Source organism: Saimiri boliviensis, chromosome 13 (assembly GCF_048565385.1).
Source record: "Saimiri boliviensis isolate mSaiBol1 chromosome 13, mSaiBol1.pri, whole genome shotgun sequence".
NCBI lineage: Eukaryota > Metazoa > Chordata > Mammalia > Primates > Cebidae > Saimiri > Saimiri boliviensis.
Genome location: NC_133461.1, coordinates 84,321,643 through 84,343,469, shown reverse-complemented (window position 1 = coordinate 84,343,469; position 21,827 = coordinate 84,321,643). Strand labels below are relative to the sequence as shown.

At 36.6% G+C, this 21,827-nt stretch overlaps 1 long non-coding RNA gene across 1 annotated transcript in view; it reads left to right on the top strand.

Moving 5' to 3' along the window:
• LOC141580838 (uncharacterized) overlaps positions 1-20,716 on the top strand; it is a 340,084-nt gene extending 319,368 nt beyond the window's left edge. The window contains exon 4 of the long non-coding RNA XR_012513211.1: positions 18,538-20,716. This is a non-coding gene — a long non-coding RNA (uncharacterized LOC141580838). The remainder of the gene's footprint in view (positions 1-18,537) is intronic.
• The last annotated feature ends 1,111 nt before the right edge of the window (positions 20,717-21,827 follow it).

Sequence of the window (21,827 nt, the reverse complement as noted above, 5' to 3'; positions counted from 1 at the left end):
TCATTGACTTACAAATTTTTCTTGCTGCAGACAGAAGTGATAATATCCAAGCCCTTTACATCCAGCTGAACCTGGAAGTTTTTATGTTTTGAGGTTCTTCATGCAGATTTCACATATGATATACTAAGTTTTTTCCTATATGTTTAGTTTCCTTATTGCTATTGCAAATGAAATTTTCTTTACCATTATAATCTTTAACAGGTTTGCTCGTTTAAATGAGGTTGCTGATTTCACCGTATTATTTTTATATCCTGGAACTTCGCTGAATTATTTTATGGGTAATGCTTCTTTTATCATTAATTCTTTGAAGTTTTTTAGGCATACAACTAGGTTTGTGCAAAAATAATTGTGGATTTCGCTGTTACTGTCAATTTAAAAAAACCGCAATTATTTTTGCACCAATCAAATATTGCAAATAGCAATAACTTTTCTTGTTTTTAAAAAATCCAATTTCTATACCTTTAATTGATTTCTCTTCTCTAATTGGATTAGGTAATACCTCTGATACAATGGTGAATAGTCATAAGGATGGTGGTCATCCTTGTCTTGTTTATAATCTTAATGAAAATGGTTCTGGTATTTTCTAATTTGGTAAGATACTGTCTTAGGATATCTATCTATCTTATCATGCTAAGAAAGAAATTTTAAATTGTTTTCTTTTTGAGTGTTTTTACCAGGAATCAGTATTGTATTTTGTCAGGGTATTGTTTTATTATCAATGGAGATACATACATTTTTTCTTAGATTTAATAATGTGGATTATAATAACAATGGATTATCTAATATTGAACCAACTTTGCATTCTGAAATAAATCCCTCTTAGTTGTGTTGTATTAATTTCTTCATGTATAGGATTCTGTTTTCTAATATTTACTTAGTATTTTTACATCAATATCCATAAACATATTGCTCTGTAAATTTTTTTTTTTGGTATTTAAAAAAATTTAGATTTAGGTATTAGTGTAGTACTTGCCTCTTAAAAATTAGGAGCTTTTTCTTCATCTTCATTGTTCTAGAACACTCTATAAAACATTGGAATATCAGATCTTTGTAGATTTGGTAGAATTTCCTTCCAAAATTATCTGGGCAAGGCGTTTTTTTGGTAATGTAGTTTATTAATATCTTACTTTTTATCTTCTATGGAAAATGTTGTCTATCTATAATTGAGTCAAATTTCATTTATTTTATTGCCCCAAGAAATTATCCATTACCTGTGTTTTCAAAGCTATTTGCAAAGAGGTCTGTAAAATAGTCACTTACGATGTTTTAAATTTTTGTTTCAGTGATTGTTTCCCTGTGTTATCTTCTATTTTCTATTTTATAATTTCTCCCCTATTTTATTAATTTCTTTAAAATAAACCTACAGGAATTTTATTTCAATGGCAAAAGATTTATAAAATCTGAAGAGAAACTAGAGTATAGGAATTTAATAAGTCTACTGTTTTTCTATTTTTAGTTGATTATTTTCTACTTTTATCTTTATTTTATGCTTTTTATGCTTTCTTTTGACTTTTTAATTTTTTTCAGCTTGGTTTTTAATTTATTTCATTAAAAACTTTTTGGAATCAGAAATATTTAGTTTATTTAGTTCTATGAATTTTTCTCTAAATACTAATTTCAATGCATCTTTTCATTATTATTATTTTTCAGAAATTTTGTCACATAAGTTTGTATTTTCCCTTTAGGTAGGGTGTTTTCCAATAAAAATTTTTTCTTAAAATTTGCATGAAAGAATTTTTTTGCTCTTTGATTCCGTTAACAATTTCTAGTTTTTATTGCATTATGATATTTGTTGTGATATTTCTACTTTATGAAAATTATTGGTATTTTCTTTGTGACTTAATATTTGATTGTTTTGTAAATGTTTTATTGCACTTGAGGTGTATTATTACTGCATGGCTGTAGAGTTTGGTATATACTTATAAAGTTTGGTATACGATTTTTGGTATTATTTCCCGCATGGCTGTAAAGTTTGGTATATACTTATAAAGTTTGGTAGAATTGTAAAATCTACCTTGTACATGTTGTTTAGATCTTATAACTCTTTATTATTAAGTTGTGACTTTAGAATTTTTGTTATATTTATTTTTTTGGCTTGAATTCTAGTTTGGCTGATAGCACATCACATTTCCTGATTTCATATTGTTTCCACTGACTTTAATTTTTTGTTTGTCTCTTAAATTTAGATTTTCTGATTCACCTTGTTTTATGTATGAAATTGTATGTAGCATATAGTTACATCATGCTCTGTGTACCAAACTGAAAATCCTTTCCTTTTAATAGGTGAGTTTAGCCCATTTATATTTATATTGATACAATTATAACTTTTATTTTCAACTCTGACACAGTAGTTTATGGTTATATATATTTTAAATTATTTGCTATGTTTCTCTCTCTCTCTGCATGATGTATCTTTTTTGCCTTTTAATGTTTTTCTAGGTGTGTTTTTGCTTACCACAAACTGGCCAGCAGGCTAAGACCTCTGTATGAGAAACCATGCATAGTGATTTGGTGTTTATTCTTTTTGTTACTTACAGTTATCATGAAGTTTGGGTATTCTCTATGTTCAGGTTATGCAGAGGGCATAATTTGTGTAGTTTTGTTTTCCTTATTATTTCTCTTTATCACTTCTTAGTTAGAGGCAGGGACCTAGACAGTTGCCATTTTCCTCAGTGATCTATAATTCTGGCTTCTAGAAATTATAAGAATATTTCCCACTGTAGTCTGACATGTCAAATGTAGTAGTGATTAAATTTGTGGGGGATTGTTTGTAATTGGGTTTATTGCTTTTGGGAAATGGCATGGGTTGTATTAAAGACCATAGAAAACCCAGAAAGTTTTTATGATGCTATACTAGTCAAACTGCCATTAATGTGGGCTGTTCAGAATGCTGAAAGACATATGAAACCTCAACTTGCTACAGGGAAGAAGCAGACTGAGAAAGTTGCTTAAAGGGTATATTTTCTCATGTTCTCTTCAAAAATGGCCAAAGGTGATGGAAAAAGAAGGATTCCAAGAACATGGAGCCAAGGGCTGTGGAAAACAACTGACTGCAGAACCATTCCCATGAAACCAAACTGGGGCATTATCAAAAAATATTATTCGTCCTAAAAATAGACTTGGCATCCCGTGGGATTGCAAAATTGCTATGTACCAGTGAGTTCAATGTGACTCCTATCTTCCCCTTTTGTGAATGGCAGTGTTTATTATGACCATTTTGCCTGATTTTACCACTATATAATGATTTGTCTTTTAACTCATAGGGCTCTAGAGCGAGATAAGCCATATCTATACCTGTAATGGATAGTGTGTTGTTCTGTCTAGATACCCCTCAGCAATGAAGGACTTACTTAGCACTCTCAGCTGCTGGGTGTGCTTGTGAAACATAGGCCTTAGCTGTTGCCCTTCTTTGGGCATTTCCAATAGCTCATTGCCCAAGGTCATATGTTCTTACAGGTACAGCTCTGATTCATGTTGGGCATAAAGTTCCAGCCCTTTATACCCAACTTGAGGGGCCACCGCAAGCTGTGAAATTTATTTTGGGTTACCTGGGGCTTTTCTGGGAACTGAACCACAGATCAATACCTCCTTCTGTCTAATCTTTCTTTTATTGTTTTCTATGAGTGTTTATCTCAAGAGTACTCCCAAATAATTATAGTGTGTGCTAATTTCTTTCTCAGAATATACCTTCCAGGGAACCTAATCTGCATCAAGTCCTGATATATGTCTACCACAAGTTTCTGAATTTTAAACTTGATGCTCAATGGGATGAGATGTTTTGGAGAGTCTTGTGAGTGGTGAACATATGTCTGCATGCATGGGGGAATGAATAATTGTAGTCCTGGGTAAAGACTATGGTAGATGGTAAAGATGACTCCATTTTTTTCATTGCTCCCTATATTCATGTCTTTTGCCATGTTACTTTGCAGGGTTCCTCCATTCTGACTCAGTACATGGCCATGTAACTCGCTTTGTCCTAGGAGGAAGTAGAAGTGTCAGTGTGCTAATACAAACCTAAGCTTCAGAATGTCTTATATATTTGCTTTTTTTTTTTCTTTTTCATTTTTGCACTTTAGCCTACTGGGAACTGGGAAGTATGAGGAATATAGCAAAGCCATCAAGATCATCCAAGCTGAGGCCAGCATCAAGGAGCTAGAAGCCTATAAATGCAGATATATGAGCAAGCTCTGCTAAGATCAGTAGAGCTTCCAACTGACCACTCCAGATATTAGAATTTACTGTTGTGTACCACTGTAGTTCATTTTGTGGTTGTTTGTTGTGCAACATTATTACAGTAATAGACATGGAATACAAGGAAAGACAAAACTATGATGTGCGTGGATGCACCCTTGGACTATAAAGGTTTAAAGATACATAGGTGTGTACTATAAAGATCAGAGGAGAGGGAGAGGTAATATTGAGGAGAGGGAGAGGATTGTGTCTGGAACAGCTGCTCAAGTGGCTGAAAATGTTACATTTCTTAAACTGGTTGGTCCTTACAAGGGTGGTAATTATTCATTTAGCTACAAATTTTTAAATGGAGATTTTCACTCCTTATTTTATAATAAAAAGGTTAAAATAATTTTTTAACCTTTAACTTTATAGCAAGAGAAATATATATATACCCTAGAGAGGTTAAGAGGAACAAAAAATGAAAGCAACAGAACAAGGATTAGCATGCAGACCAAACATTATGTGAATAAATAGGAAAAATAATATCAATGAAAGGGAGTGATATTTTCATAGAGAAGGATACAGGACTGGTTGCAGTGGCTGACATTTGTAATCTCAGTGCTTTAGGAGGTTGAGGTGGGAGGATCACTTGAAGCCAAGAGTTTGAGACTAGCTTGGGTCACATAGTGAGACTCTCTCTACAAAAACATTTTTACAAAGTAGCCGGGTGTGGTGGCATGCAACTGTAGTCTCAGCTACTTGGGAGGCTAAGATAAGAGAATTGCTTGAACACAGGAATTTGAGGTTGTAGTAAGCTGTGATTGTGCCTCTACACTTCAGCCTGGGCAACAGAATGAGTTCTTATATCTACCAAAAGAGAAACAGAAGGACACAAAAATAATGAGCTACGGAAAATTGCAGACTAATGGTGCTAATTTTTTTTTTTTTTAATCAAAGGAGGATATGAAATATTTTTCTGATTTTTTTTTTTTTGTGCAACTCTATTTTGTTCATCACACGGTTTTTCTTTTCTTTTTTTCTTTTTCTCTTTTTTATTGCAATTTAGGTTTTGGGGTACATGTGAAGAACATGCAAGATTGTTGCATAGTTACACACATGGCAGTGTGCTTTGCTGCCTTCCGTCCCCTCACCTGTATCTGTCATTTCTCCCCATGCTATCTCTTCCCACCTCCCCACCCACCCATCCGTCCCCATTTCCCCCCAATGGACCCCAGTGTGTAGTGCTCCCCTCCCTGTGTCCATGTGTTCTCATTGTTCAACACCCGCCTATGAGTGAGAATATATGGTGTTTGATTTTCTGCTCTTGTGTCAGTTTGCTGAGAATGATGGTTTCCAGGTTCATCCGTGTCCCTACAAAGGACGTGAACTCATCGTTTTTGATGGCTGCGTAATATTCCATGGTGTATATGTACCACATTTTCCCTATCCAGTCTATCATCGTTGGGCATTTGGGTTGGTTCCAGGTCTTTGCTATTGTAAACAGTGCTGCAATGAACATTCGTGTGCACGTGTCCTTGTAGTAGAATGATTTATAATCCTTTGGATATATACCCAGTAATGGGATTGCTGGGTCAAATGGGATTTCTATTTTTAGGTCCTTGAGGAATCGCCACACTGTCTTCCATAATGGTTGAATTAATTTACATTCCCACCAACAGTGTAAAAGTGTTCCTATTTCTCCACATCCTCTCCAGCATTTGTTGTTTCCAGATTTCTTAATGATCAGCATTCTAACTGGTGTGAGATAGTATCTCAATGTGGTTTTGATTTGCATTTCTCTGATGACCAGTGATGATGAGCATTTTTTCGTATGTTTGTTGGCCTCCTGTATGTCTTCTTTTGTAAAGTATCTGTTCATATCCTTTGCCCATTTTTGAATGGGCTTGTTTGTTTTTTTCTTGTAGATCTGCTTTAGTTCTTTGTAAATTCTGGATATCAGCCCCTTGTCAGATGGGTAGACTGCAAAATTTTTTTCCCATTCTGTTGGTTGCCGATTCACTCTACCGACTGTTTCTTTTGCCGTGCAGAAGCTGTGGAGTTTGATTAGGTCCCATTTGTCTATTTTGGCTTTTGTTGCCATTGCTTTTGGCGTTTTGGTCATGAAGTCCTTGCCTACACCTATGTCCTGAATGGTTTTGCCTAGATTTTCTTCTAGGGTTTTTATGGTGTTAGGTCTGATGTTTAAGTCTTTAATCCATCTGGAGTTAATTTTGGTGTAAGGTGTCAGGAAAGGGTCCTGTTTCTGCTTTCTGCACATGGCTAGTCAGTTTTCCCAACACCATTTATTAAACAGGGAGTCCTTTCCCCATTGCTTGTTTTTGTCAGGTTTGTTGAAGATCAGATGGTTGTGGGTATGTTGTATTTCCTCTGAGGCCTCTGTTCTGTTCCATTGGTCTATATCTCTGTTTTGGTACCAGTACCATGCTGTTTTGATTACTGTAGCCTTGTAGTATAGTTTGAAGTCCGGTAGTGTGATGCCTCCTGCTTTGTTCTTTTTGCTTAGAATTGACATGGCTATGTGGGCTCTCTTTTGGTTCCATATGAAGTTTAAGGTGTTTTTTTTCCAGTTCTGTGAAGAAGGTCATTGGTAGCTTGATGGGAATAGCGTTGAATCTGTAAATTACTTTGGGCAGTATGGCCATTTTCACGATGTTGATTCTTCCTAACCATGAACATGGAATGTTTCTCCATCTGTTTGTATCCTCTTTTATTTCGTTGAGCAATGGCTTGTAGTTCTCCTGGAAGAGGTCCTTTACGTTCCTTGTTTGTTGTATTCCTAGGTATTTTATTCTCTTTGTAGCAATTGTGAATGGCAGTTTGTTCTTGATTTGGCTCTCTTTAAGTCTATTACTGGTGTATAGGAATGCTTGTGATTTTTGCAGGTTGATTTTGTATCCTGAGACTTTGCTGAAGTTGTTTATCAGTTTCAGGAGACTTTGGGCTGAGATGATGGGGTCTTCCAGATATACAATCATGTCATCTGCAAATAGAGACAATTTGATTTCCTCCTTTCCAATTTGGATACCCTCTATTTCTTTTTCTTGCCTGATTGCTCTGGCTAGAACTTCCAGTACTATATTGAATAGGAGTGGTAAGAGAGGGCATCCTTGTCCAGTGCCAGATTTCAAAGGGAATGCTTCCAGTTTTTGCCCATTCAGTATGATATTGGCTGTTGGTTTGTCGTAAATAGCTTTTATTGTTTTGAGGTACGTTCTGTCAATACCTAGTTTATTGAGGGTTTTTAGCATAAAGGGTTGTTGAATTCTGTCAAAAGCCTTCTCTGCATCAATTGAGATAATCATGTGGTTTTTGTCTTTGGTTCTGTTTATGTGGTGATTTACGTTTATGGACTTGCATATGTTGAACCAGCCTTGCATCCCCGGGATGAATCCTACTTGATCATGGTGGATGAGCTTTTTGATATGCTGTTGCAATCAGTTTGCCAGTATTTTATTGAAGATTTTTGCATCTATGTTCATCATGGATATTGGCCTGAAATTTTCTTTTCTTGTTGAGTCTCTGCCGGGTTTTGGTATCAGGATGATGTTTGTCTCATAAAATGATTTGGGAAGGATTCCCTCTTTTTGCATTGTCTGGAATAGTTTCAGTAGGAATGGTATCAGCTCCTCTTTGTATGTCTGGTAGAATTCAGCTGTGAACTCATCTGGACCTGGGCTTTTTTTGGGTGGTAGGCTCTTTATTGCTGCCTCGACTTCAGACCATGTTATTGGTCTATTCAGGCTTTCGGCTTCTTCCAGGTTTAGGCTTGGGAGGATGCAGGTGTCCAGGAATTTATCCATTTCTTCCAGATTTACTAGTTTATGTGCATAGAGTTGTTTGTAATAATCTCTGATGATAGTTTGGATTTCTGTGGAATCTGTGGTGATATTCCCTTTATCGTTTTTTATTGCATCAATTTGGTTATTCTCTCTTTTCGTTTTTTATTAATCTGGCTAGTGGTCTGTCTATTTTGTTGATCTTTTCAAAAAACCAGCTCCTGGATTTATTGATTTTTTGAAGAGTTTTTTGTGTCTCTATTTCCTTCAGTTCTGCTCTGATCTTAGTTATTTCCTGTCTTCTGCTAGGTTTTGAGTTTTTTTGATCTTGCTCCTCTAGCTCTTTCAATTTTGATGATAGGGTGTCAATTTTAGATCTCTCCTTTCTTCTCATGTGGGCACTCATTGCTATATATTTTCCTCTAGAGACTGCTTTAAATGTGTCCCAGAGATTCTGGTATGTTGTGTCTTCGTTCTTATTGGTTTCAAAGAACATCTTTATTTCTGCCTTCATTTCATTGTTTATCCAGTCAACATTCAAGAGCAAGTTGTTCAGTTTCCATGAAGGGGTGCGGTTATGAGTTAGTTTCTGCATTCTGAGTTGTAACTTGATTGCACTGTGGTCTGAGAGACTGTTTGTTATGATTTCTATTCTTTTGCATTTGCTGAGGAGTAATTTATTGCCAATTATGTGGTCAATTTTAGAGTAGGTGTGATGTGGTGCTGAGAAGAATGTATATTCTGTGGATTTGGGGTTGAGAGTTCTGTAAATGTCTATTAGGTTTGCTTGCTCCAGGTCTGAGTTCAGGTCCTGGATATCCTTGTTGATTTTCTGTCTGGTTGATCTGTCTAATATTGACAATGGGGTGTTAAAGTCTCCCACTATTATTGTGTGGGAGTCTAAGTCTCTTTGTAAGTCATTAAGAACTTGCCTTATGTATCTGGGTGCTCCTGTATTGGGTGCGTATATATTTAGGATCGTTAGCTCTTCTTGTTGCAGTGATCCTTTTACCATTATGTAGTGTCCTTCTTTGTCTCTTTTGATCTTTGTTGCTTTAAAGTCTATTTTATCAGAGATGAGAATTGCAACTCCTGCTTTTTTTTGCTCTCCATTTGCTTGGTAGAGCTTCCTCCATCCCTTTATTTCGAGCCTTTGTGTATCCTTGCATGTAAGATGGGTTTCCTGGATACAGCACACTGATGGGTTTTGGCTTTTTATCCAATTTGCCAGTCTGTGTCTTTTGATTGGGGCATTTAGTCCATTGACATTTAGGGATAGTATTGTTATGTGTGAATTTGATACTGTCATTTTGATGCTACCTGGCTGTTTTGTTGGTTAGTTGATGCAGCTTCTTGATTGTGTTGATGCTCTTTTACCATTTGGTGTGTTTTTCGAGTGGCTGGTACTGGTTGTTCCTTTATACGTGTAGAGCCTCTTTCAGGAGTTCTTGTAGAGCAGGTTTGGTGGTGATGAAATCTCTGAGTGCTTGCTTGTTCACAAAGGCTTTTATTTTTCCTTCACTTATGAAGCTTAGTTTGGCTGGATAGGAGATTCTGGGTTGAAAGTTCTTTTCTTTAAGGATGTTGAATATTGGCCCCCAGTCTCTTCTGGCTTGTAGGGTTTCTGCTGAGAGATCTGCTGTGAGTCTAATGGGCTTCCCTTTGTGGGTAACCCGACCTTTCTCTCTGGCTGCCCTTAGCATTTTCTCTTTCATTTCAACCCTGGTGAATCTGATGATTATGTGCCTTGGTGTTGCTCTTCTTGAGGAATATCTTTGTGGTGTTCTCTGTATTTCTTGTATTTGAATATTGGTCTGCCTTGCTAGGTTGGGGAAGTTTTCCTGGATAATATCCTGAAGAGTATTTTCCAGCTTGGATTCATTCTCTTCATCACATTCAGGTACACCTATCAGACGTAGATTAGGTCTTTTCACATAGTCCTACATTTCTTGAAGATTTTGTTCATTCCTTTTTGCGCTATTTTCTCTGTTCTTGCCTTCTCTTTTTATTTCTTTGAGTTGATCTTCGACCTCTGATATCCTTTCTTCTGCTTGGTCAATTTGGCTGTTGAAGCTTGTGCATGCTTCACGAAGTTCTCGTGTTGTGTTTTTCAGCTCCATCAATTCACTTATATTCCTCTCTATGCTGTCCATTCTTGTTAGCATTTCGTCCAATCTTTTTTCAAGGTTCCTATTTTCTTTGCGTTGGGTTAGAACATGTTCTTTTAGCTCACTGTAGTTTCTTACTACCCACCTTCTAAAGTCTGATTCTGTCATTTCATCACCCTCCTTCTCCATCCGGTCTGGTTCCCTTGCTGGTGAGGAGTTGTGATCCCTTTTAGGAGGAGAGGTGTTCTGGTTTCGGGAGTTTTCATCCTTTTTGCGCTGGTTTCTTCCCATTTTTTTGGGTTTATCCACCTGTTCGTGGATGCTGAAGTTACTTCTTTTTTTTTTTTTTTTTTTTTTTTTTTTTTTTTTTTTTTTTAAGCTTTCCTTCTAACAGTCTGGCCCCTCTGCTGTAGGACTGCTGAGGTCCTTTCCAGGCCCTGCTTGTCTGGGGGTCACCTGCAGCAGCTGCAGAACAGTAAGGGTTGCTACCAGTTTCCTCTTCTGCTATCTTTGTCCCAGAAGGATGCTCACCTACTGTCAGTCCGTTCTCTCCTTTATGAGGTGAGTCTTTGGATCAATGGGGGTCAGGGAGCTACTTGAGGAGACAGTCTATCTTTATTGGGGCTTAAGTCCTGAGTTGTGAGCTCTGTTGTTCGTTCAGAGCTGCTGGGCAGGTATGTTTAGGTCTGCTGCAGCTGAACTCATAAAACACTTTTTGTTCCCAGGTGCTCTGTCCCAGGGAGTTGGAGCTTTATGAGTTTCTGTTGCACTACTGTCTTTTTTGATTTTTCTTTCAGGTCTGACCCACCCAGCTAGCAGCATGCCTAGCCACTGCCTGCCCGCAGGGGCTTTGCTGAGCTGCTGTGGGCTCCGCCCAGCTGCCCTGAGCGCTTCCCTGCAGTCCTGTTTATATGGGCATAGTTTGAACTGTCTGGGCAATGGTGGCCCCGCCTCTGTTATCCCGGACTCTCTCTGTTGTGGCAGGTTGCCTCGGCAACAGCGGGTTGCCTCGGCAACGGCAGCCTGCCTCCATAGTGGTGGAGAGTCTCAGTAATGGCGGAAGCCCCTCCCCCACGGAGCCGGACCGTCCAGGTTCAGCTGTGCTTGGTTTGAAGGGCTCAACCCAGAGGGTTTCCAGTTACTGTTTTTGTTTTCATTGTTGTTGGGGGTGGAAGGGTGGGACCAACCGAGCCTGATCACCTGGCTCCCTGACTCAGAGTCTTTTCTTTTAAGTTGAACGACTGCGCGTTCCAGTCGCTTTTTGAAAAGGCGCGGGGATCTCCCGTGCTGCGACTCACTGAGTTGGCTTGAACTGCGGCACCGGCTCCTGGCGGATTTTTTTGCCTAGGAATCTCCTGGCCTGGCTCGCTATTTCAGATGAATGGGCAACTCTGCCATCTCAGGGCTCTGATCGCCAGCTAAGAGGGCTCCCAGACCAGTGGCTTTTGTAAGGAGAACCGCAGCAATAGGGCGTGGTCACAGCAGCCGCCCAGGCGGAATCAGCCCCGGGGGGGCCAAAACAGCTGCACCAGCTGGGACTGCAACCCTGGCGACCCCTCTGCCTGGGTATCTCCTGGTCTGTGGGCAATAAGAGTTCATCTGGAAATGCGGCGTCCACTCACCCTCTGCACTTTCACCGGGAGCTGAAGTCCTGAGCTGTTCTTAGGCGGCCATCTTCCCAGCATTCCTTTTTCTGAAATTTTAAAGAAAATAATATTTTGGAAATGCATAAATGGTATCCCTATCGAGAGGTGAGAGTTTCTATTAGGAAATGGTTTTTAAGCATCATAGTTCTGTGTCTCCCGATCTAAACACTTTTTATACTCCCTGAAGTAGGTAGATTCATAGGATCCATGGGTGCAGAGTCTTATTAACAGAAATGAACTTTGACCTAGAAAATTTTCCATCCTCTTTACTCAGGCTTCCAGGGTCTGGACACCATGAATGACTCTTTTAGTCTTAGAGGATGCATTCAGAAACCTCTGTTTTACTTTATAAATACATGGCTCACATTAGAAAAATCCTTTTAGTAAGGAGTAGGTTCTACCAAAACATGTATATCTTATTTGCTAAGTGCAAATTGTACACTAGATAGTTATTACCAGTGATGTTCTCAAGTCTGTCTGGTGAAGACCACAAATACATTGTATTGACAAATATCAGAAGTTACTGCACAAAATTACAAAGCCATTTTTGGTAGAATCTTTAAGATTCTTCTTTGGTAGAATCAAATATTTTATTTAAATTGTCCCTACCTTCTATTCCCTTTCCATATGTTTTTATATTTTGTTTGTATAAGGGTTGAATGATATCAATCAGGAGTATCTACTAAAATTAATAGTAATCCTAAATAATTAGTGTGAATACATAAATTCAGAAGGTTCAGTTGGTATTTTTACAGTTTACCGTGACTCACGTTAAACATCAAAAAGTGTGGACTCTTAGAGTGTATGTACCTGGTTCATTTGTCCTATCTTAAAATGAGGGAAACAACTGGTACCCCCAAAATGTGGTAGTACTTGCCCAAGCTTGTTAGGGGTTCATTCAAACCTGGAAAGAGGCTACCTTTTGAGAGGCCAGTCCTCTTTTCAACTTAGTAGTCAGGCTCTCATTAACTTTGAGAGAGACAATAAGAAAGTTTATCTTTAAAATTAAAATAGGGTCTTAATAAAAACTGCGTGTCTCTGGAATTTCTTTTAGGGGAGGGTTAGAAGCTAGGCTATGGCTGGAGAATATGGCAATGGAGGTGGCTCAGGTGCTTGTTTCCAAATTGCACTTGCAAAGTAAAATAAGGTTTTTACTTAGATTGGGGGTGCTATGGGATGGAGTAGCAAAACACGTCTTGTCTTCTGCACTGATTAAGATTAATTATTATTATTATATAATATATTATATATAATAATTGTATTATTATATTAAGATTAATTATTATTATTATTAAGATAGGGTCTTAATCTGCTTCCTAAGCTGAGTGCAATGGCACAATCAGGGCTCACTGCAGCCTCAAACTCCTGGGCTCAAGCAATTCTCCTGCCTCAGATACCCAAGTAGCTGGGACTACAGGTGTGTCCCATCAAACTCAACTAATATTTTTATTTTTTGCAGAGACAAGGTCTCACTATGTTGTCCAGGCTGGTCTTGAACTCCTAAACTCAAGCAATCCTTCTGCCTCAGCCTCCCAAAGTGCTGGGATTATAGGCATGAGCCACCAGGCCTATTTTTGGAATCTGTTTCAAAATGTATTGGCATTTTCAATAATGTTTAGAATAATTGTGTAGATTGTACATAAGATTCAAAACATTTCTTTTTTCTTTTATTTTGAGATGGAGTCTCTCCTCTCTCTCTCTCTCTCTCTCTCTCTCTCTCTCTCTCTCTCTCTCTCTCTCTCTGTCTCTGTCACTCAGGCTGGAGTGCAGTGGTGCAATCTTGGCTCACTGCAACCTCCACCTCCCGGGTTCAAGCAATTCTCCTGCCTAGCTCTTGAGTAGCTAGGACTACAGGCACATTCTATTTTTAGCCCGTTTGCATTTAAGTACTTTAAAAGGGGGGCATTGCAACAGAGATAATATTAGCTATATTTACCTTACTATATCCATGGCTCTAGGTTTTCCAACACTGTGTAATTTACTCTCTTCTAATAGTATAGAAGGAGATTATGACTCTTAAGTAGGCAGTTTGAGAAAAGTATCTAAATGCTGCTCTTTAGGGATAAACTGATAATAACACCAAAGTTTTATTAAAGAAACCCAAAGATGTTACATATACACCTGTTTTTTTCTTTTTTCTTTTTCTTTTTTTTTTTTTTTGAGATGGAATTTCCCTCTGTCACCCAGGCTGGAGTGCAGTGGCATGATGTTGGCTCACAGCAACCTCCACATCCCGGGTTCAAGTGATTCTCCTGCCTCAGCCTCTCAGTATCTGGGATTACAGGTGCATGCCACCATGCCCAGCTAATTTTTGTATTTTTAGTAGAGATGGGGTTTCACCATGTTGGTCAGGCTGGTCTCGATCTCCTGATCTCATGATCTGCCTGCCTCGGCCTCCCAAAGTGCTGGGATTACAGGTGTGAGCCACTGCACCTGGCCCCATATACCCCTGTTTTAAATCAACGTCTCTCTCTGTGGATAAGATAGCAATTCAGTGTGTATTCTCCGTGAAGCACATAAAAGGACACGTCTTCAATTTAAAGGATCTAATAGCCTTTGAGTCTCTTGAGAATCTAGATTAATGGAGGTTACTCAGAAAATTGCAGAACGTAGGAAATCCAGCTAGTGAACCTGTAACCCTTGGATCCAAAAGCTAAAATCCTATCTCATGAGGCAAAGCAAACAAAGACAAATATCCACAGATGTAATAGAATACCAATGACGTAAGTTTTTCCTGTTGTGTTTTTGGCTTCACAAATACAGTATGGGTTTATATATCTATCAATTATATCAGCTTAAAGCATAGATTATGGAAAAAGCTAACATTAATTATCACTGTCCAATAGTTTCCACACTCCTTCATGATCCTGCTACCTATAAGCATCAAAATGCTAAGCTGCCGCCCACCTGTGGAAAGTCGTCCCTGAGAGTCATTATTTTCCTTTTAGCATTGAAATCATACACTTTGACCTAAAATTATGAATTAAGACACTATCAGAGCAATTGTTGAAATTTTGTAAGGTAAACTTCAGTTTACTCTTAAGAGGGTCAGGAATACTCATGTAGCCTCCATTTAGAGAAAAAGAAATCCAAGGTGCAGGAAGCAGGGTGAGGTGCCAGACATTGCCCAGCAATAAGTGGAAGATTCTGATGAGGACCAGTGCTTCTCTGAGTAAGCTGAGGCTGAAGAATTGAGGAGGTGTCTCTGCCATCCCCAGTTCACTCACTTGTTTGAATTCTACCGATGGAGATTGGTCTGGGAATTTCTGAGATGAAATTTATCTTTGCAATAGCTGTTATTTTTAAGGAAAATTTCATGAACAAACAACAGTAAGTACAAGATGTTGGAGACTAAGATAATGGGTGATTATTATAGCTACTTAAGCTAACAAACTTTTAAATAGAACAACTGTTTTGCATATAAATATTAAATCAAGTGTTTTCAATTCAATCCCTAATGTGGAAGCTTTCCTACTGGCCATAGCAGATACCTAATGTCACTTACTAGCTGTTTTGTTACTTAACATGGTGGGGGTGGGGAGGGAGTGGGTCATGAGACTGCTTGCTTTCAGAAAGTTCTGCCTTTCGGATTTCATATAACAGCAAAAGTTTACAGGACTTGGAAGTTCATATAGTATTTATTGTGCCAAGCAGGGCCCCTAACAAGCAATTACTGCATACAATCACCTTAATTTTTTTTAAAATGAGAATTTTAGATGAGAGTCATGGGTATCATTTCTTAAAGATAACCTATAAGGAGTCAAAGAAGTTTCTCTAATTGGCCGACATCAGAACAGGTGATGAATAAATATGTTTAAGAGGAGAAACTGGTAGAAAAATAAAATACCAGCGTTTTTTAAAAGCAATGATGGAGGTGAGCAAATCCTAATCTTAAATGGGACATATAAAGGGCAAATCAATTCAATCATTTGTCATTTAATTAGAGATAATTCTCAGCAAAAGGAGATTAATTTTTTCAAAATAAATGGTTCAATTTATGATAAGCCCTAGAGGCTTTATGCTAATTACAAGTTATTTTAAGACATGTGTCTGTAAGCAGTTTACAGTTACCTCTGTGAGAGCTATTTGGATCATGAGAGCTGTACTTTATGTCTTGTAGCTGCTTGAAATGAGATTTTGTTGGCAGTTGCGGGAACACTAATATAAAAAGCAGGATTTGTATGTTTTGTTGGTACATATAGATCATAACTGTGGGCCATGAGAATTGTGCAGCTGTTCTTTCATTGCACTAGGAAGGCAAATGTTTTTGCTGTGTTCCAAGTCTATGTGCTTATACCTTCCTAACTTACTCCTTTCAGAATAATTTCCCCAGAGTCAAATCCCAGCCAAGTGCAGCCTTTACGTATTGAGGTAGGCATAAATGCTAGCTCGAGGCTTTTTCTGAAGTTGTGAAAGGCTGATGGTACTTTATTGGTTGGCTCAAGTAAGAAATTATGGATGTTTTCATATCAAAACAGCTGCACTTAAATTTTCCATCCAAAACACTTCCCAATTTATTCAAAATTAGGGGATAATTGAAAAGCAGTTTCATAAGATTCTGGCTTTCTGAAAGAAAATAAAATTGTTCTAAAACATGCAAATTATATTGTTAATTGCTGAGTGATTTTTTTTTTCCCTCTCATAGTAGTGGTTGTGCATTCTGTCATGCCTGCTTGGATGTTTATGTTGAGTATCTACATTTGTTTTGTTTCAGTTATAAAATGTTCTTTTACTCAAGTAAGAGCAAATTCTTCCCTTATTTATTGTTCCAGAGATGTCATGGGGAACCTTCATTATATATGCATTTGTGTGTAACTACAACAGAACAAAATGGATTTTTATAAATAAAATTTACATAGCTGGAAAGAGCACATTTTATCTCCAAGATAAACATTGCCATCTTTTATCTGATTGTTGCTCTGTAATTCTTCTGAACAATAAAATGAAAATAAGTCAAAGTGAGAAATCAATTGTCTCTTTATAAAATGTCAAATACATATGTCAAATTCCCTAAGAACTGTAAATGACTCTTAGTAATTTTAAAAATCCCAGATGTAATTAGATTAAGTAATTTGTTTTCCAGAGGAGTTTGAATAATTAAAAAGCACCTGCTGATTTTCTTCACTAGACTAAAAAAGTATTTTAATAATGCACAAGTAGTGGAAACTGAAAAAAGAAAACACTTAAATGGAAGGATCATTTTAACTAACAAATTTATGAATTGTCAAATTTCAAGCTTATGGTGTTTATATCAAGACATGCTATGTATTAGTTACAGACAGATGACATTAGTGAGAAATCAGTTATACTGTTAGGTTTTTAAAATATAACTTAATTCTAACAGATTCCTTCTCTCTTTACATGGCTGTTCAATAACCATATGGGAGACATGAACTCCAGTTGACTCTGGATTACCTATGGAATTGGGGTGAGGGTTAGTATGGATAAATGAAATCCACAGTTAATCTGAAGACATTTTAGCTTTCATCTCCCCAATCTCCCCTGCCTCCAAATTGTTTCAGCCACTGAGATTCAGCAAAATGTACTACGTCTTTTTTGTTTTTTTCCTCTTATGTTTCCTAGTTTGCTTGATTACTTTAACAGAAGTTTAGGGAAAACTGAGTGGTTTGCTTGTAGGCCTAAGGCAAAAGGCATTGAATTTAGATCCTTATCCTTAAATAAGCATGGTTGTATAAGCCATGCGCTTTTCTTGCAAACCACTTTTTTTTTTTTTTTCTTGTCCCTGACAAATTCTAACCTGCTTTCACTGGTGAAAGTGGTCCTGACCCTTCTCCATTTCTAATAACTGCTTGGAATCTGACTAAGAGAAAGGGTCCTGCTGCTGCAGATGCCAGCTTACAGGGCACAATCAGGGCTAGCATTGATTGTCAATGGTTCATTACCCATGGGGTTAGGATGATGAACAGAGCATCCTTTTTTAGACCCAGTGTTTTTTGCTTTTTCACCCATTCAGTGGCAGAACTGAGGCTGGAGGAGGATGTGCTTTGGTTCATCTTACCAGCTGAAAAAAATGAAAACATGACCAAACACCTGAAAGTTTGCCACCTGGCCACACAGGACTTTAATGAGACCGGCTCTCATCTCCCTCTGGGACTACGGTCATGACAAGACTCTATTTTTTTTTTAAATGCAATAATCAGTTATTTTGATGAAAAGTACTCTATGTAGGGTTAGGGGTAGCTGGATGGCTAAAAACAAACTGTTTTTTACAAAAATTCTGATGTAACTGCTGCTAAAAACCAAGGTGTTCATTATTTTTTAAAGTCAGGACTATCATGTAAGTAGGCATTGCTTTTATTTCTTTTGAAAAAGAAGGGCTGATTCAAACCAAGAATCTCTCAGTTTCTTTGTAATAATTTATACATTCATAAATTCATTCATTTTTGTATCCTTACTGTCAAGAATAATTCTAATTTATCTGGCTTTAGAGAAAAACAAGGACTTGGGTATTCAAGATTTAAACCTTCAGTTTCTAAACACCAGGAGGTGCTCTAAGATAACATGAAAGAACACATTTCTCTGAGATTTACAGATTCTAGTTACGTGAAGTTCACTAAAAAAACTGTTTGTTCTAAGAGTCCCTAAACGTTCAGATTCTAAGGTATGCAGTGTAGTAGACCATCTTCTGGATCTAAAGGACTCTTTCAAGGGAGGACAGTAACCCTGTCACGATTTCAGGAAATCAGTAAAAATTTGCAGAGAGATGTTTTCTAAACGCCTATGACCTGGAACTATTAGTGAAAGGACAGTAAATGAAGAATGTTAACACTGAGTCTGTTTTGTGTTACACAGTTTAAAATGCAATGAGAAAGCCAAGTGAGACTGCAAGATGAAATTCTGGAGCTGGTGTATTACCTTGTGCATGGGTAAGTACTGCATTTGCTTTTCCAAACCAGATATCAGAGAAAATTAGGAAGACAACCTTTTCAGTTATTATATAGTGAGAAATCAAAGAGAAATTTATTTGTATTTTTCTGGTTAACTAATAGTATCCTATCCTGGAGAAAGCATTCTAATAAGTAATTTTTTTTTAAACCAAGCTCCATTGAGGTACCATTTACGAAAAACAAAATGAATACAATGAATTTTACAATTTGAAATGCATAATCTGATGAATTTTGGCAAATGTGTGTAGTCATGTAACCACCACCTAAGTCATAATGTAGAACATTTCTATCCAAAAAGAGCTCTTCCATGTTCCAGTTCAATTAATATCATTGCCCCACACCTTGTACCCTGGTAACTACTGATCTGTTTTCTTTGGTTATAATTTTGCCTTTTCTGGAATTTTATATTCATTTTCTTGTGGCCAGCTTTTTAAACCTGTCATAATACTTTTGAGATTCATCTATGTTGTATGTATTAATAGCTTATTCCTTTTTATGACAGAGTAGTATTCCATTATATGGATGCATCACAGTGTGATTAAACATTCACAATTTGATGAATATTTGAGTTTTTTTCAGTATTTGGATATGTTGAATGAAGCTGCAATGAAGATCTACAGCAAGTCTTTGTATAGACAAGTGCTTTTCATTTTCTCTTTGGAAAATACCTGGGAATGGGTTGGCTAGAACATGTAGTGAGTATATTTTTAACTTTTTCAAGATACTATTATTTTTCAGAGTGGTTGTACCATCTTGCATTACCACCAGTAGGATATGAAATTTCCAAATTCTCTGTACCTCATCAACACTTTGTATGGTCAGTCTTTATAACTTTAGCCATTCATAATGGTTATAACTTGCATTTCCCTAGTATTGATAACACTCAGCATGTTTTGTATGTGTTTGTTTTACATGCATACATTTTCTTTGAAAGAGTTTTATTCAAATAGTTTGCAAATTTTAATTGGGCTGTGTTTTTATATTATTGAAATTTGGGGGTTCTTTATATACAAAAATACAGATGCTTTATCCATTGTATGCTGTGCAAATATTTTCTTCTAGTTCATGGCTTGTCTTCTAATTCATTTTTTTTTTCAAAGAACATACGTTTTTAGTTTCGATGACATCTTTATTATTGTCTTTTATGAATCATGCTTTCTGTGTTGTTGCTAAGAAATCTTGGCGTTATCCAAGTTACAAAGGTTTTCTCTGAAGTTTTGATCTAGAGGTTTTGTAATTTTAGTTTTTACTTTAGGCTTATGGGTATTTGTGTTAATTTTATATATGGTATAAGATAGAATTAAAGCTCATTTTTTTGCATGTTAATATCAAATGTTTTCAGCATCATTTGTTAAAAAAGAGAATAGCTTCCTCACTGAATTGCTTTTGCACATTTGTAAAAAACCAGTTGTCCGTATGTGTGTGCATTTATTTCTGGACACTGCATTTAATCTAATCATCCATTTCTTCCATCCAAATATTAGCCAAGCCTGACTCTGCTTAGCTTCTTAGGTCACATGAGAACAAGTACATTTAGGGTGGTATGGCTGTAGACTATTTACCTATTTGTTTATCTTTACACCAGTACCACTTGTCTTGAATCCTGTAGCCTGGGCCAACTACCTACCTAATTTTTGGGTCACAGGATAAAATCAAATAAAAATATAGGTTCCTTTGTTAAAAGTTAAGAATGTCAAGACCGTGATAAAGAGCATTAAACCAAGCACAGAGTTCTTATGACAGTGGGACCTTGTGCAACCACACAGCCTGCACACTTATGAAGCCAGCTCTGATCGTAGTATTATAAGATGTCTTGAAATAAAAATCAGGCAGGGTTAGCATTTCCACTTTATTCTTCCTTTTCAAAGTTATTTTGACTAGTCTGAGATTTTTGTATTTTCATATGAATTTTAGACACAGCTAGTCTATTTCTTTTTTAAAAAAATCTACTGGAATTTTTATTAGAACTGCAATTAATGTATAGACCAACTTGAGGTGAATAGATATCTTTATAAATATGTGTCATCAGACCGAGCTATGTGGGTTATTTATCTCTTTTGAGTGAGTTTTGTAGTTGGTGTATATCAAGGAACTGGGCCATGTTATCAATGTTGCCAAATTTCTTAGCATAAGATTGTACCCTTCCTTATTCTTTTTTTTTCACATATGTAGAATCTCTGTTAATAGCACATCTCTCATTACTGATATTGGTGATTTGTATCTTCTCTTTCCCTGATAAATTTGACTAGAGTTTTATTAATGTTATTGATTTTCTCATAGAATCATTTTTGGTTTCACGATTTTTATGTTTTTTTTTTAATTTTATTGATGTCTGCTCCTGTTTGTATTATTTCCTACTTACTTTTTATTTGTCTTTTTTCTAGTTTCTTAAAGTAGAAACTGAGGTTGACTTGAATCCTTTCTTAGTTTCTAATATAGATGTTTAGTGCTACAATTTCTCCACTAGTTACTGTTTTAGTGGGATCCACAAATTTTGATGTGTTATGTTTGTTTTTATATTCCATTAAAATGGTTTCTAATTTTTAGATTTCTTCTTTAACCTATGAGTTACTCAGAAGTGTGTTATTTAGTCTCTAAATATTTCAGGATTTTCCAAAGATTTTTCCATTATTTCTAATTTAATTCTATTGTGGTCAGATAACATTTGTATAACTTAAATTCTTTTACTCTCATGGGGTTTTGTTTTATCACCAAGACTCTCGTTTATTTTGGTAAATATTCCAGGTACACATGAGAAGAATGTACATTCTGCTATTCTTGGATGGAGTGTTTTGTCAGTTTCATTTTGGGCAAGCTAGTTAATGTAAGTCAATGTTGTCAAAAACTTCTACAACTTCTATGTCTTCACTGATACTCTGTTTCAACACACTTTTGAGAGAGGGGTATTGAAACATCCAACTGTAATTATAGATTTGTCTGTTTCTTATAATTCTATCAGTTTTTTCCTTGTATATATTGAAGTTGTGTTATTATATACAAAAACCTTAGAATTGTCATGTCCCTCTGATATATGTTGAACTCTTTAACGATATATGATGATTTACTCTATTGTCAGTAATATTCTTTGCTCTAAAATATACTTTGTCTTATATTCATTCTGGTTTTTCTTTGATTAGTATTAGAATGTTTTATGTTTTTTTCCATCGTTTTACTTTTAACTTGCTTATGTTTTAC